Source organism: Molossus molossus, unplaced genomic scaffold (assembly GCF_014108415.1).
Source record: "Molossus molossus isolate mMolMol1 unplaced genomic scaffold, mMolMol1.p scaffold_m16_p_7, whole genome shotgun sequence".
In the NCBI taxonomy this organism is placed as follows: Eukaryota; Metazoa; Chordata; class Mammalia; order Chiroptera; family Molossidae; genus Molossus; species Molossus molossus.
In genome coordinates, this window is record NW_023425401.1 from 4,904,031 (window position 1) to 4,917,198 (window position 13,168).

Here is a 13,168-nt window from a genome sequence, read left to right on the forward strand (position 1 = left end):
AGGACAAATGGATTCCTTTTCTCCACCATGAATTACAAGCCATTACCATCATTATTCATTGTGGTTCTTACATCGTCTGAGATTTGGCAGTGGGCACTTTTCCTTTAGAATATTCTTTCTCTCACTTGTTATGACCCCATCATTATTACTTTTTTTTGGTATGGGCACTTATCAACACGGTCTTGAGAAGTCTGCTGTAAGCTTTAAAAATGACTTGAAATTCACATAACATCCCATGAATCATTTGGAAGCGCACAGTTCAGTGCCATCTGGTACGTCCTCCGTGGTATGCAGCTGCCCGCATCGGACGTTTCCACCACCCCAAGGAGACCCGAGGACCACCGAGCTCCTTGTGCCCCCTTCCCTGAGCTCCTAGCAACCAGCAGCCTGTCTTCGTCTCTGCGGGTTCACCTATTCAGGGTATTTCATAGAAACGGAATCACACAGTATGCGACCTGCTGTGTCCGGGTCCTTCCACTTTGCAAAATGTTTCCTAGATTCATCCACCTCGTAGTCTGTATCAGTGCATATTCTTTCCATGACCGGGTGATGTTTCATTTTGCTTATCCATGTATCCACTTACGGGCATTTTGAATTGTTTTCACCTTTTGGCTATTGTGAATAATGCTGCTATGAACATCCGTGGACAAGTATTTGTTGGAAAACCTATTTCCATTGTTGGGAGTTAGACGCCTAGGAGCGGAATTGCTCGGTTAGATGGTAATTCTCTGTTTATCCCTCTGAGGAGCTACCAGACTGTTTTCTGCAGCGGTCGTACCAGCTCCACTCCCACCAACTGAGTATGAGGGCTACAATTCTGCAGCCTTGCCAACACGATTATTTTTCTTTTTTTTTTTTTTAATTCTCGCCATCCTAGTGGGTATGAATTGGCATCTTATAGTTTTCATTTGCATTTCTTTAATGTGTAACTATGTTAAACATCTTTCCAAATGCTTGTTGACAATTCGTATATCTTCTTTGGAGAAAAATATACATATTCAAGTCCTTTGCCCATTTTTTGAAGTGAGTTATTTTTTTTTTTATTGTTGGGTTGTATGAGTTATTTCTCTGTTATCACTTTTAGTAATCCATAACATGTTATTTAAAACTAAAAATACATATATTTTTAAAGTCATGAATTTTGTTTCTGATTTGAAATTTAAGTCAAGGGACTTGAATTAACAATAGAGTCAAGGAAAATGTTTACTAAGAACTCCTTTTTAGTGACTTAACTGAGATTTGAAGGTGTGTGTGTGTGTGTGTGTGTGTGTGTGCTTTCAAGAAGTGTAGGTTTTTTCTATCTTTAAGTGTATTGGGTTCAGTGAAAATTTCATATGCTATCTCTGCTGTCCAAGGTACAGCGTGGTTGTCCTGGTGGGACACAGCCTTTGGGGACCGCCCAGTGAGTCAGTTGTCCAAACTAAACAGGGAAATCATTTTACACTCAATTAGTATTTTCCTGCTGACTCAATGTGGCAGACCTGTAAAGTCGAATTTGCAAAACCAACTTCACCTGGCTCAGTTTTTACCAATCTTCCTTATTTTCTTAATCAAAAAGGCTCCAATCACCGGTTACTTTCTAGACAGATACCATTATTATTTAACAACAACAAAATGTCTCTCTAGCCCATATCTCCATATATAATGACTCCCCTCGTCTTCATCAACGGCCTTTACACATTAGCAGGTATTTTTCGTACTATGGTTTTACATGTAGTCCGATAGTTTTTTTTTTTGTTTTTGTTTTTTTATCCTCACCCGAGGACATTTTTCGATATTTTGTTCAGATAGAATGAGAAGGAGAGAGAGAGAGAGAGAGAAACATCGACGTGAGAGCAACACATCGAGTGGTTGCCACCCACACGACCCAGCCAGGGCTGGGGACAAACTGCAACCAAGGTACGTGCCCTTAGCGGGAACTGAACCCGGGTCCCTCTGGACCGCAGGCCAACGCTCTAACCGCTGAGCCAAACCGGCCAGGGCATGTAGTCCGATAGTTTTGACAAAAATGTGGACTACTTTTGCTGAAAACTCTTGTCTTTCCAGCCTCTGAATCTGTGTTGTGAGATTTGGGATAATACAGGGTGGGGCAAAGGGAGGTTTACAGTCGCGAGTGTGTGAAGCACAGAGTGTATTCTTGTGTTACCATATATTAATGATTGCATTATTTTCCCCATGAGCAGCTGCAAACCTACTTTTGCCCCTCCCTGTATTTACCAACTCCTCTCTGTTACGCACGAACGCTCTCTGGAGAAGGGCAGGGTGGCAGACGCCCTCTATGTGAGTTGGGCGAGGCCAGCCCACAGACCGAAATCTGACTTGCTCCACGACACATCTACAAATAATGGAAGAACCGTTTGCCTCGGAAGCTGGTTCAGTAGCACATTCTGAATAGACAGAGCCTGGGGGCCGAGTCTCTGAAATTGGTGCAGCTGTCTTGCCACCTTACTGTCTCTCCAGGAAAGAGACAAGTTCCAGATGGCCCCATCTCCCGTGGGCATCCATACCTTCCATGGTACTGAGGTGGGGCGTAGTGAGAAGTATAGCATCGTGTCCTCAGGGGATCACTGCTCTGTTTATCTATGTGTCTAGAATCCAAATGCTACGTAACACTGGTCGATGTAAGCATCAGTGTCCATTATAGTTATTCATTTCCAGGTGCCAATTCAGACACATTTACATTTTTTCTTCCTAGAAACATGGACTGTTCTAGTTTTTAGAGACCCTAGATATTGTCCGTAATAACTTTCTAATTTTGCAGATGAAAAATCTCAGGTCCAGTGTTCTTTATGGTCTATTGTTATAGATTAATTCCTTATGATACCAAACGGTTGAGTTCAAAGGACAGGTAACAGTCATCTAACAAATAAGCATCCCGGCCACCACACCTGCCCGTTCAGACATTGTCAAGTGGTCAAAGTGCGCCTTCCACCAAGCCACCCTCTTGCATGCCCAAGAGTCATCGCCGTGAAAAGGAGATGGTACAAGGAAAGGAATCTACTTGCCTTACAAATCTAGCTCAGTGTCCTCAATCCAAGGAAGGAGATCAGAGACAGATACCGGTGACGTCATTTGCACAGAACGCAGAAGGCGTGACTCGCTGTGCAGACCCCTGCTCCGCCTGAGCTGTCCTCACACCCAGCCTTTCCCGCCGCGGAGCCCACGCGGAGCCCACGCGGAGCCCACGCAGAGCCCACGCGGAGCGCAGAGAGAAGCACCTCTCTCAAGGAATTCCTCTCTTCTCGTGACGGGCAGAGAGTGCTGGCTCACCCCCCGATCAGTCCATTAATTCAGTGAACAAGGGGACCAAAGGACTTTAGTGAGACTTCTGAGATGTCTTGTCTAGAATCAGAATGACCTCATGGTTTGTTCTGGGAAGTTCAAACTTCGGAGAATAGACAGGGCCTCTTTCAACATTGCTATTCTCTAGATTAAATTTTGCTCGGAGATGAAAGGGAATTTTACAATTGCTTCTGACTGCACTTAGAGGTTTTTCTTTCTCTAGCCTCATGTTGATATATATGCTCTTATAAACATAAAACCGACAATAACTTTGAAAGATAATAATTTATTGATGTTTTCCGCAAAAACATCTTCTGTTTAACTACCGTAGCTTTGCTGAGTTTTAGAGCCTCGACCTTGTGCCTCTCGTCATTGTACGCCCCCGCCCCAAACTCGAATGCAGTACTGTTTTACCCAATATTTATAAAATGAAAACTTTAAGCTCATTTCGATTTCATGAAAATATGAAGATCAGTCTTTCTTTTTCTTAGTGTTCTTGGCATATTAATTTATATCCGCTTGGAGGTGTGAGAAATTATTGCGTACGGAATACATTTTTCTCTGCCAAAGTTAATTGTGAAGTGTTCCATTTCCACAGTGGAAAACGCTGCCCATCAGTCACAAATGTATTTGCAAAATTTTTAGCGATACATGAAATAAATTGAGCTATCTGTGCCCTTGCTCACTTTTCTTCTCTTATTCTGTGTTCTCTCTGACCTCTTCACCCACGTGTGTGTACAGGGATGCAGGGCAGTATGTGTACTTATACTGATGCAGTGTATTCTTCACCACCACGGACTGACCCGGGTGATGTGTACCTGATTTTATGTATGTATTTATTTCTTGCTTCGCACTTCAAATGCTGCGGCGTCACACTGGTTTAATTAGGAGCTGCGAAGCCCTCGGGCGCTCTTCTGGGACGGATGTTACATCGTTCACACCTCTCCCCACCACATCCCCGTCTCCTGCTGAAATCCTTCCGTTTGAGGCCGTGACCACGCATGTCCTGGCTGTCTGCCAATTTCTCCTGCGTTCCTTCTTTTTTTTTTTATCCTCACCCAAGGACATTTTTCCATTTTTTGTTCAGGTAGAGGGGGAGAGAGAGAGAAGAACAGAGAGAGAGAAACATTGATGTGAAGGGACACATCGAGTGGTTGCCACCCGCACAACCGGCCAGGGCCGGGGACAAACTGCAACCGAGGTACGTGCCCTTAGCGGGAACCGAACCCGGGTCTCTCAGGACCGCAGGCCGACGCTCTAACCGCTGAGCCAAACTGGCCAGGGCCTGCCGTTCCTTCTTTATCTCCATTGTCAACGTTTCTCCTACCAGTAGTGATGGAGAAGGCGCGTGCTCTGCCACCAGACACACCTGGGTTCAGATCCCCTCGCCGAGTGACTTGAGCAAGTTGTGGTCACCATTCTGAGCCTGTGTTCTCATCTGTAGAATGATCCAGGGGGTTCCAACCGTTTTCTCGTAGTTTGTGAGAATGAAATTCGGCTGAAATACCTCGAGTTCTAAGACAGTATTTGAATCTAGAGAGAGAAGGAGCAAACTCTGAAACTATATACAAGAATCTATTTTTCCAAACAGCTTCCTTGTAAGTCAGTGGCCCATGTTGATGCACAGTTAGAATGGATTTCATTGCGTCCCTACTGTGTCACAGACATTGCCCTCGTGCTTCCCGTGAAAGAGTTCCTTTTGTCATTTGAAGAGAACAATAAGATGGGTACTAAAGGATTTTCACTGTGTGGCTTTAAGATGAGACTTAGGAAAGTGACATCCCTCGTCCCAAAGTCTTACAGCCAGTAAGTGCTTGAGACAGGACTCAAAGAGCCGCCCCTAGGGCGTGCCCAGCTGGGCCCCACTGGGGTGCCTGTTCGCGGGGTCCCCAAGCATACAGAGAATGCAGGCATGTGAGGGGGACACATGAAATTCATGAGCATTATCTTATTTTACAGATTTATGCTATTCGATTTTCCTGGAAGGTCAGAAAATAATAAGGCTCGTGAGGGAAACAATGCAATTTCTTACAGGAAAGCCAGAGGCAGGCCAAATCGAGGGCATTTTTGACCGCGAGTCGCGGTGGTCACCTGCAGGTACGGTTTCAATGAATGAAAAGTGCAGGTGCTCTTTCGGGATCGTCAGTAACAGGCTTGGGTATAAAGGTCATATTCATCTCGGTAGCAAATGAATATTTATTTTTTTTAAATGTGCTTTTTTGGCATCCTTGGGTTGATTACAATGCTGTTTACAAAAATAAATCCGTGAAGACTTGGCACCTTGGAAAGTCTGTTTTCCAGCCGGCGAGAGGAGGGCTGGCGATGTTCCCGTCCGCTCGCTGACTAATGAGACGGAGTTGGCGACTTTCGCGGGACTGGCTTCTGGCAGGGACAGCTCTTTTTTCACAATTAGGCATTTAATCTTAAAATTATTGCCATATGCTGGAGAGCGAGCCGTGTATTTACACGGACCCACCCTGAAGGGAGCGGCTCTGCTCTCTGATGGCAGGTAGTGGTGGGACCTGCAGGACGGAGTCCCCAGCGTGGGAAGGCGAGTGGGACCTTTGGGGATGGGGAGGGCCGGCCGCTGGTCTCCAGCGGAAACCGGAGCCGGTCCTGCTCCGTCAGAGACCACACAAATGACAAATATCTGTGTCAAATGTCAGATCAACCCCCTGAGCTTCCACCAGGTGCCCTGTTTCTTCCAACTATTTTAGACCCCAGGAGAGCAGAGGCGACGATAAGCTCATCTTCCTCTCGTGTAGCAGGGACCTAGGTCTGGACATAACCAAGTGCTCCAGGGGCTAAAAGCTCAGGACCATGACTGTGGGCAGGAGAGAGGCCAATGCTTGAGGACCCCGGAGCAAAGAGAGAAGGCTTACGTTTTTCATCACCTTCTATTTGAATGTAGAAATCCAAATACTTTGTATAACATGCTTAATTTCACTGCGGTTATGATTCCTTTTATGTGGCCGAGGTGCTGCCTTTTTGACGGCTACTGATTAGCCGTGAGAAAGGGGATGGAAGGCAGGGTGGAAAATATAATGAATTCTTTAAAGAAAAACCAAGACCATGATTTCAGTTATTTGGTTCAATGTTCAAGGGTTTCTTCTTCTTTTTTTTTTTTTAAAGCAAAAATTTGACGGTAGGGCTTAAGTCAGTTCATGCTGGGTCATTTTTTGAAGTTGAGTGTTTCCGACTTTTCTGGATTTCTGCGAAGGGCGAGGAGATGACAATAATTTGGATAACTCTTCTTGGGTTTCTATATGCTGATACATTTTGAGGGTTCTTAGAGCTTCATCGTAAAACTTCATCTTAAAGATTGGTTAGAAGGTAGTGTGGCAAAGTGAACTATTTGGATTTATTCTTCTGCTCTTGGTGGTCTCCTTTTCAGAGATACTGGGAATTTACTGGGAATTTAATGAAAATATGTGTGTGGCGTGTGTTTATCAGAAAGCGTCATGTTCTCTGTACTTGTGATATTATTTGTGATTCCATCCCGAGTTCATATTTAATGGGAACAGACTGTGTCCTCCACACACCAAGAACACTTAGTTTAAGCCTGTTTTTCACACGAACTGTTTGCTGACGTGTATCTGAAGTTTCAGTATTTCCGACGGGCTGGCCAGTGTATCCCGGAAAGAAGTGTAAAATGCACAGCACGATTTTGCACAGCCACGGTGTCCGTGTTTAAGACACATTTTTATTAATTTCCTGTGATTTAAACTCATAACCGGACATTACCTTCGGTGGCGACGTTAGTTACAGAGGCTGTGGCCCGGGCTTCCCGTGTCCCATTCCCGTGGTTTCGGTAGAGGAACAGAGGCGGCCGTGGGCTGTGGACATTCGGGGCGTTGTCGTTTGCAGTTGACCAGATTCTGCCTTTGGCAGAGGGAAATGTCCGTGACCTTTGGCCTGCACGTGCGTGAGCTGCTGAAGAGCCACGTTGAGTAATCTCACCTTCAGATCAGCGTGGTGCACACACAGTCGTGCACATATGTGCATGAGTGTGCATGTATATATTATATATGTATAATTGAAGACATTTCTCATGGATACGATGTGACCACAGGTTTTACATTAAGGAAGGACGTTTTTGCAGTGATTATTTGCTTATTTTCTTTCCATTTCTGAAGAATGAAAGGCAGCATTTTCTGCGGCTTCAAAGATCCAAATAAAAACTTAATGAGCCTCCAGCCGATGAGAATTATGACTGAAGGGTTAACCCCGATGTCCACACCCCCCCGAGTCACATTTATTCCCTTCGAGGGTGCTAGCGCCCTGATGGTGTTACCCCACCGCAGGCTTGGCTCCTGACTCGCCATCTATTCCGTTCCGCTTACGTGGAGTTCTGGGAGTGGTAAATGTTGTCACACCCTCTTTAAAATGAACACCCACAGGGTGTTAACCGAGGGATCACCTTTGTCCTGTTGTTTTAAGAATTCTCTTCGGTGAGGCTTGCTTCCAGGTTAGGCTGTCATGAACGAGAATTACAATTAAGCAGATTATTATTTTAAAACCAGCTTGGAACCATCCTTTGTTTCTCTGAGGATGAGTGACTCAACGCAGCGGCCGTCCCCCCAGTCTTCTGGAGACGGAGGAGGGGCAGGTGGCCGATGCCTACGCCGTGGGGGCGCCACCTGTCCATGCAGCAGCCCGCGGAGTGCAGAGGAGGGGGTGTGATTCGGGGAGAAGGTGCTCCAGCCAGGTGCCATCGCTGCAGGCACAATGCCACGTCCTCTAGGGACTGAGAAAAGTGTTAATAATCCGGAAACATTACATCTGTGAGCAAGAAAGAGTTCAAGGTGGTTCCAGCAAGGCGTGAAATCCGGTCGAAGATGATCAACTCTGGTAACTAGACAGGGGGTTCTAGAAGAGTAGTTATGAAAGATGCTCACATCGAACCTCTTGACTATCCAAAAGGGATAGCTATTCAGAACAGTGTGGCTGTATCAGATTATTTAGAGGCACGCAACCCTGTGAGTGGCTCCCAAGTAAATGCAGTAAATAGAAGAGCTTCCTTTTCTCCCACTGTGACATCTCAGACTTCACCTTGGCTCCGGGCCCAGAGGCAGCGAGAAGACAGCACTGAGCAAAGTGACTGATGCCACCACCAAGACGTGCATGGTTGACAGAACGCTGTTAGTGTAGTGCTTTATGTAATCGAATATGCTGGAGATGATAAAGGTTGCATTAGTGCTCTTCCCTGTACTTTTACCAGAAGACTTCCATTAATAACGTTAATCCTGTTCAATGCCATGCCATGCTAAATAGGTAGGAATATGCCAAGAGACACACCGTCTCCTTAAATAAATGCACAGCTTACTCTGAAATGCATCTTTAAATATAAGATTGAATTTAAAATAACATGGTTTATTGATAAGTTAGGCTCTAATTAATAAAATAAAAACCATACAGAATATTTCAGAACTGTTAAGCGCCTTGAGTTTTTATTAAATAGGCCAATTCCCAAAGCAGTAGCCCACGTATGTTATTGGCAGACATACACCAATCTAACAAAGTTCTGGTTCGCATGCGCTCGCCACAAGAAGCTGCATGTCACATCCCCAGACTCCCAGAAGGCGTGTTCAGTACGTACCCAGCTGGTTAGACGGGGGTTCATGGCTTACTGGTCATGCTGTGTCTGCCCTGAACGCCCTCATTCCTCTGCCCGCTCTGTCCTCCGAAGCCTAATGGATCCTTTCCAGTCAGACATGATTATGCTCTCTAACCATGAGCAGCTCAGCTGTGCAGAGGAGGGAAGGGCTGTGTTCCAGGGGGTCCAATGCAAGATCGCAGCTGAGCGGCTCGCCAAGGCAGGCGGGGCAGAGCAGGACTGGACCCAGGACCCAGGACCCAGCACCCAGCACCCAGCACCCAGGACCCAGCACCCAGGACCAGCACCCAGGACCCAGCACCCAGCACCAGCACCCAGCACCCAGCAGAAAGGCCGTGGTGCAGAGGCCCAGATGAGGGCAGGTAGAGCAGGCAGGTGGGGATGCCCGCAGGGATCGTAGCAACAGAGAGCAGCGGCCAACCAGTAGGCGGTAGAGCCCTTGCCTCCTGAGGGGGACCCTTCCGGGCCCCACCGCATCCTGAGACAGACCAGCTCAGTGCGGAGAAGGGAGGGAGGTGGGGTCCATGCCCCCCCGGGGCCACCGCTGAGCCAGCCCATCTTTCATTCCTATTCTTTTATTGCTGTTTTTCATTTTTCAAGTGGAGAAGCTATACATTGAGCCTGTAATTTTACTAACAATTCTATTGCGTCCTTTACTGTTTTCTCCTTCAAATGTATCGCATCGAGAAGACGTTTTCGGAACTGTTGGAGAATTGTCCCATGGAGGGGAGTTTAGAGCCGGGTGGGGGGAATACCCCTTCCACCAGAGGGAGGTGCCGGCAGCTCCTTTTCCCTCCGGCCACATCACCCCTCCCGAAGAAGGCGCTTCTCCAAGGCGAGGTCGCCCCCTTGTGCAGTGGTGAGCCTCAGTGGGGACGGAGGAGCGCGATTCCGAAGCAGAGCTCACGGCTAACGCGGACTCTGCACGGTGAGCCTGTGACTGTGTGGGGCACTCTTACACGGTGCATCACAAAGACTGCACATGCTTTAATGGAGCCATTTGGTGTGCCCGATGCCAAGCATCCGTGCCAGCGATGCCCTTCTGATAATTTCTTCAAAATGAAGTATTTAAAAATATCTCCAAGACAGGGAAGCTCTTGTCATGGTTTAAAAAAAAATGCTGAAAGAGAGAAAAGGACATTTAAAAAGTCAAAACAACAGAACGATTTCAAAATCTTCTGTTCTAAGACAGATTTAAAAAAAACAACAACCCAAACCTGAGATCTATATATAGATGAATCTTTAAGTGCCTACATATTAAAAATTATCAAATAGGATTCTTCTTACATACACTCTTAAAAATATATTTTCACAAAGAGGATGGTGGTTTTACAAACTTGAGGCACCAATTTGCTTCTTTCTCCAGTGACTGATTTTTTCTTCTCCTTTTTTTTTTTTTTTTTTTGCATATTACCTCTCCATTAATTCTCTTCTTAGTAATGATTCCTATCAATCTGACTTCTCTTTGAAAATGGCTTATCTTTTCCTGGGTCACCTTCCTTCCCTAGTGAAAATACTAAACACAAAATGATTACTTCTATTTGGCCACGAGAGTGCTACTCTCGGCCGTCTGATCTCGTCCCCTTGCTGAGTGCTGGGGAATTGGTTCAACAGGGACACATCTTCGTCAGAAGATCATGGGACACCTATGGCACTGGACAGAGTCCCCTCTACATGGGGAGGTTTTCGGGGTTCTCTCTCACCGTGATTTATTGTCTGTGCTCTGATACACAGCTGAGCTTATGTGGTGCTGAATTTTGGTGGAGGAAACGGAAACCCATGGGGAGGACCGAGGTGGGGGCAGTGAGCACCCTCGAAGCTGGTGCCGGCCTAGAGCTGAGAAGCACACACTGTGAGGGGCTGGCGGCCGGGCTTCCCCTCCCTCTGCTGGCCACCTGGACGGCCATCCGGACGGCTGTTCTGAAGCAGAGGTCTCTCGGTACACTCAATCAGCGTTGCTTTTAAAATGGTACAATGAAGGGGTTTTTTTTGTTTTAAATGATGATTCCATATATTACTGCTTTGAAGATTTTTCTTATTGTGTGTTCTGTGATTAGTCACAATTAGAGCAAACCCCCTTTTTTTGGTTGTAGCCAATTTACATCTCAAAAGGTAGACACTCCTCAAATGTCTTTTTCCCAGGAGATGTTTAAGTGTGGAATTATGAGTCCTAGCGAATCTCTGAGTATTTTTATACTGACATAAGCAGCCTTATATTTATAAAGAAAATGTTACTTAAGGGATTAAAAACACTGTGGCAATGTTTTCTGCTGAAAATAAGAATAGGTGCGACTTTTCCGAATGCGCGGGACCTAGACGGAGGGAGATTTCCTTGTCTGGGTTCCGTTTGCAGGCGTCTTCGCTCAGGGAAGGTCCCTGGGCCTTTCTCAGCCTCCCCAGGGGAAACCTTCCCTGGTCTCAGAACAAAACAACTTAGTGACTTAGGAAAACAAAGCGTGATTTCAGTGAAAATGCTGACAAAATAGAAATAAATAGTCCCATGGAGAAGATGCGTAAAAAGGCTTAAACCATTAAAAAACAAATAGAAACCATCTCCTGCCCTCCCTTTGCAGAATGCGGAGGGTTGTTCTTCCCCCATGTTTTCCAATAGCTCTTAAGTCAGCCGTCTCATCCCTTAATTTCTTTTCCTGGCATCAGCTCACCTGGTTTCAGGGGCGTTTCCCAGGCCAGGAGCCTGACCTCAAGCTACCCGGAAGCATCCTGTGCTTTTCCATGAACCCGGCCCTGGCATCTGTTAGAGAGAGCCCGTGGCTGCAGACCGGTGTTTTCAGGGATACAAACTCTACTAACACGCTTTTAAAAGGATGTGGTTCATATTTGGCACAAATGTCGTTGACCCCAAAACGCATCTTTTCTGGGCTCCTATCAGTAGTTAGGCAGTGATCAGGTTCAACACTGCATCGTCTATAACACTGAGATTAAACTACTGAAACGTACAGTAGAAAATTCACCTATGTGGCAAAATTGCTTCCAGAGGACTGGCGATATGCCAGGCAAAAAGTAGAAAAAGAGGTTTTCACTTCAAACCAGGCTGTACAACATGAACATTCCTTAAAAAAAAAAAAAAAAATGCATCAATTGGAGGAGGGGAGAGAGGGCGGGCTCATGTTCTCAGTACTGTTTGGAATTAGGTGGACATTTCACGTTGCTGGTTTTCTTTATTAGTCTCAACCCTTTGCTTAGGTTTTATCATCCCCGTTTTACAGAGGAGAGAAAGGAGCTCAGGAGGATAATTCTCTTTCTCCCAAAGTTTTAGACAGTGGAAATGACAGAGGAACAATTTGAAATATAGTGAATGTGGCTTCCAGATATGTCGGTTCTTCACTGCCTCAGCAGCATCCACGTCTGCGTGGTAAAAGCATCTGGGGAGCGAGGAGAGGTTTTGTGAATGGGCAGTCCAGTAGTAGCCAACAAGGGCTTATAGAGTGCTTATTACATGCATCGTTTCTAGAAGTGGAACCGTTGGAGCATGATTTAATAGCATGATTAGAATAAAATACATCTCAGAATTTGAGAATGTACCCCTCCCCCTTCCTCTTGAAGGGGTTCAGAACAGGCCTCCCTAAGATGTGTCACGTTGGCATGGGGATGACTTAGAGCTGAAGGCAGTTGAGACCCTGTGGGCTCGAGAGAAACGTTTACCTCTTCCTGAAAGAATTTAAACTGCGGGTCTTGCCCATAATAGTTATCCCCAGAAATAACTTTTTATGACCTATCAGTGTGGCAGGGCACACATCTAATTCCTGAACATCTGTTTTTCTTACCGTCGTGCAAATTACCCTCCTTCCCTTTGAAACCTCATGGCTCGTCTCTCGTTCCTTGGCTCAGGATGTCACACGTGCCTCCTCCTACCTTTCTGTCTCTGAGCCTCCCATGTATGTGGGGTCTCTGACTCTCTCGTATATGTGGGGTTCCCATATGGACACATGTAATTATATTTTGTTATTTTCTCTTGTTAGTCTGTCTCATGTTGATTTAATTATTAGACCAGCCAAAAGAACCTAGAAGGGTAGAGTAAAATTATTTTCTCCCAACACTGTCAATCTTCCTCACATCTGGTCCAGAGGAAACTCACAACTCAAACTTTGACCAGGGAGAGAGAAGCTGTGTCTCTTAGATTTGTAGGTGGGGTATCATCATACCACTGGGTCCTTTGTGCTCCCCAGTGAGATAGTCCATGACTCCTTCAGTTCCCATCTTTCTCCTATGGAAAGGGATGGGTATCACAGGGTATCGATCGATTTTCCA

The 13,168-nt window shown here is 45.9% G+C and overlaps 1 protein-coding gene across 12 annotated transcripts in view; it reads left to right on the forward strand.

Annotated features, from left to right (window-relative positions):
* Nucleotides 1-13,168, forward strand: part of IMMP2L (inner mitochondrial membrane peptidase subunit 2) — a 690,201-nt gene that overhangs the window by 374,241 nt on the left and 302,792 nt on the right. The window lies entirely within an intron of this gene.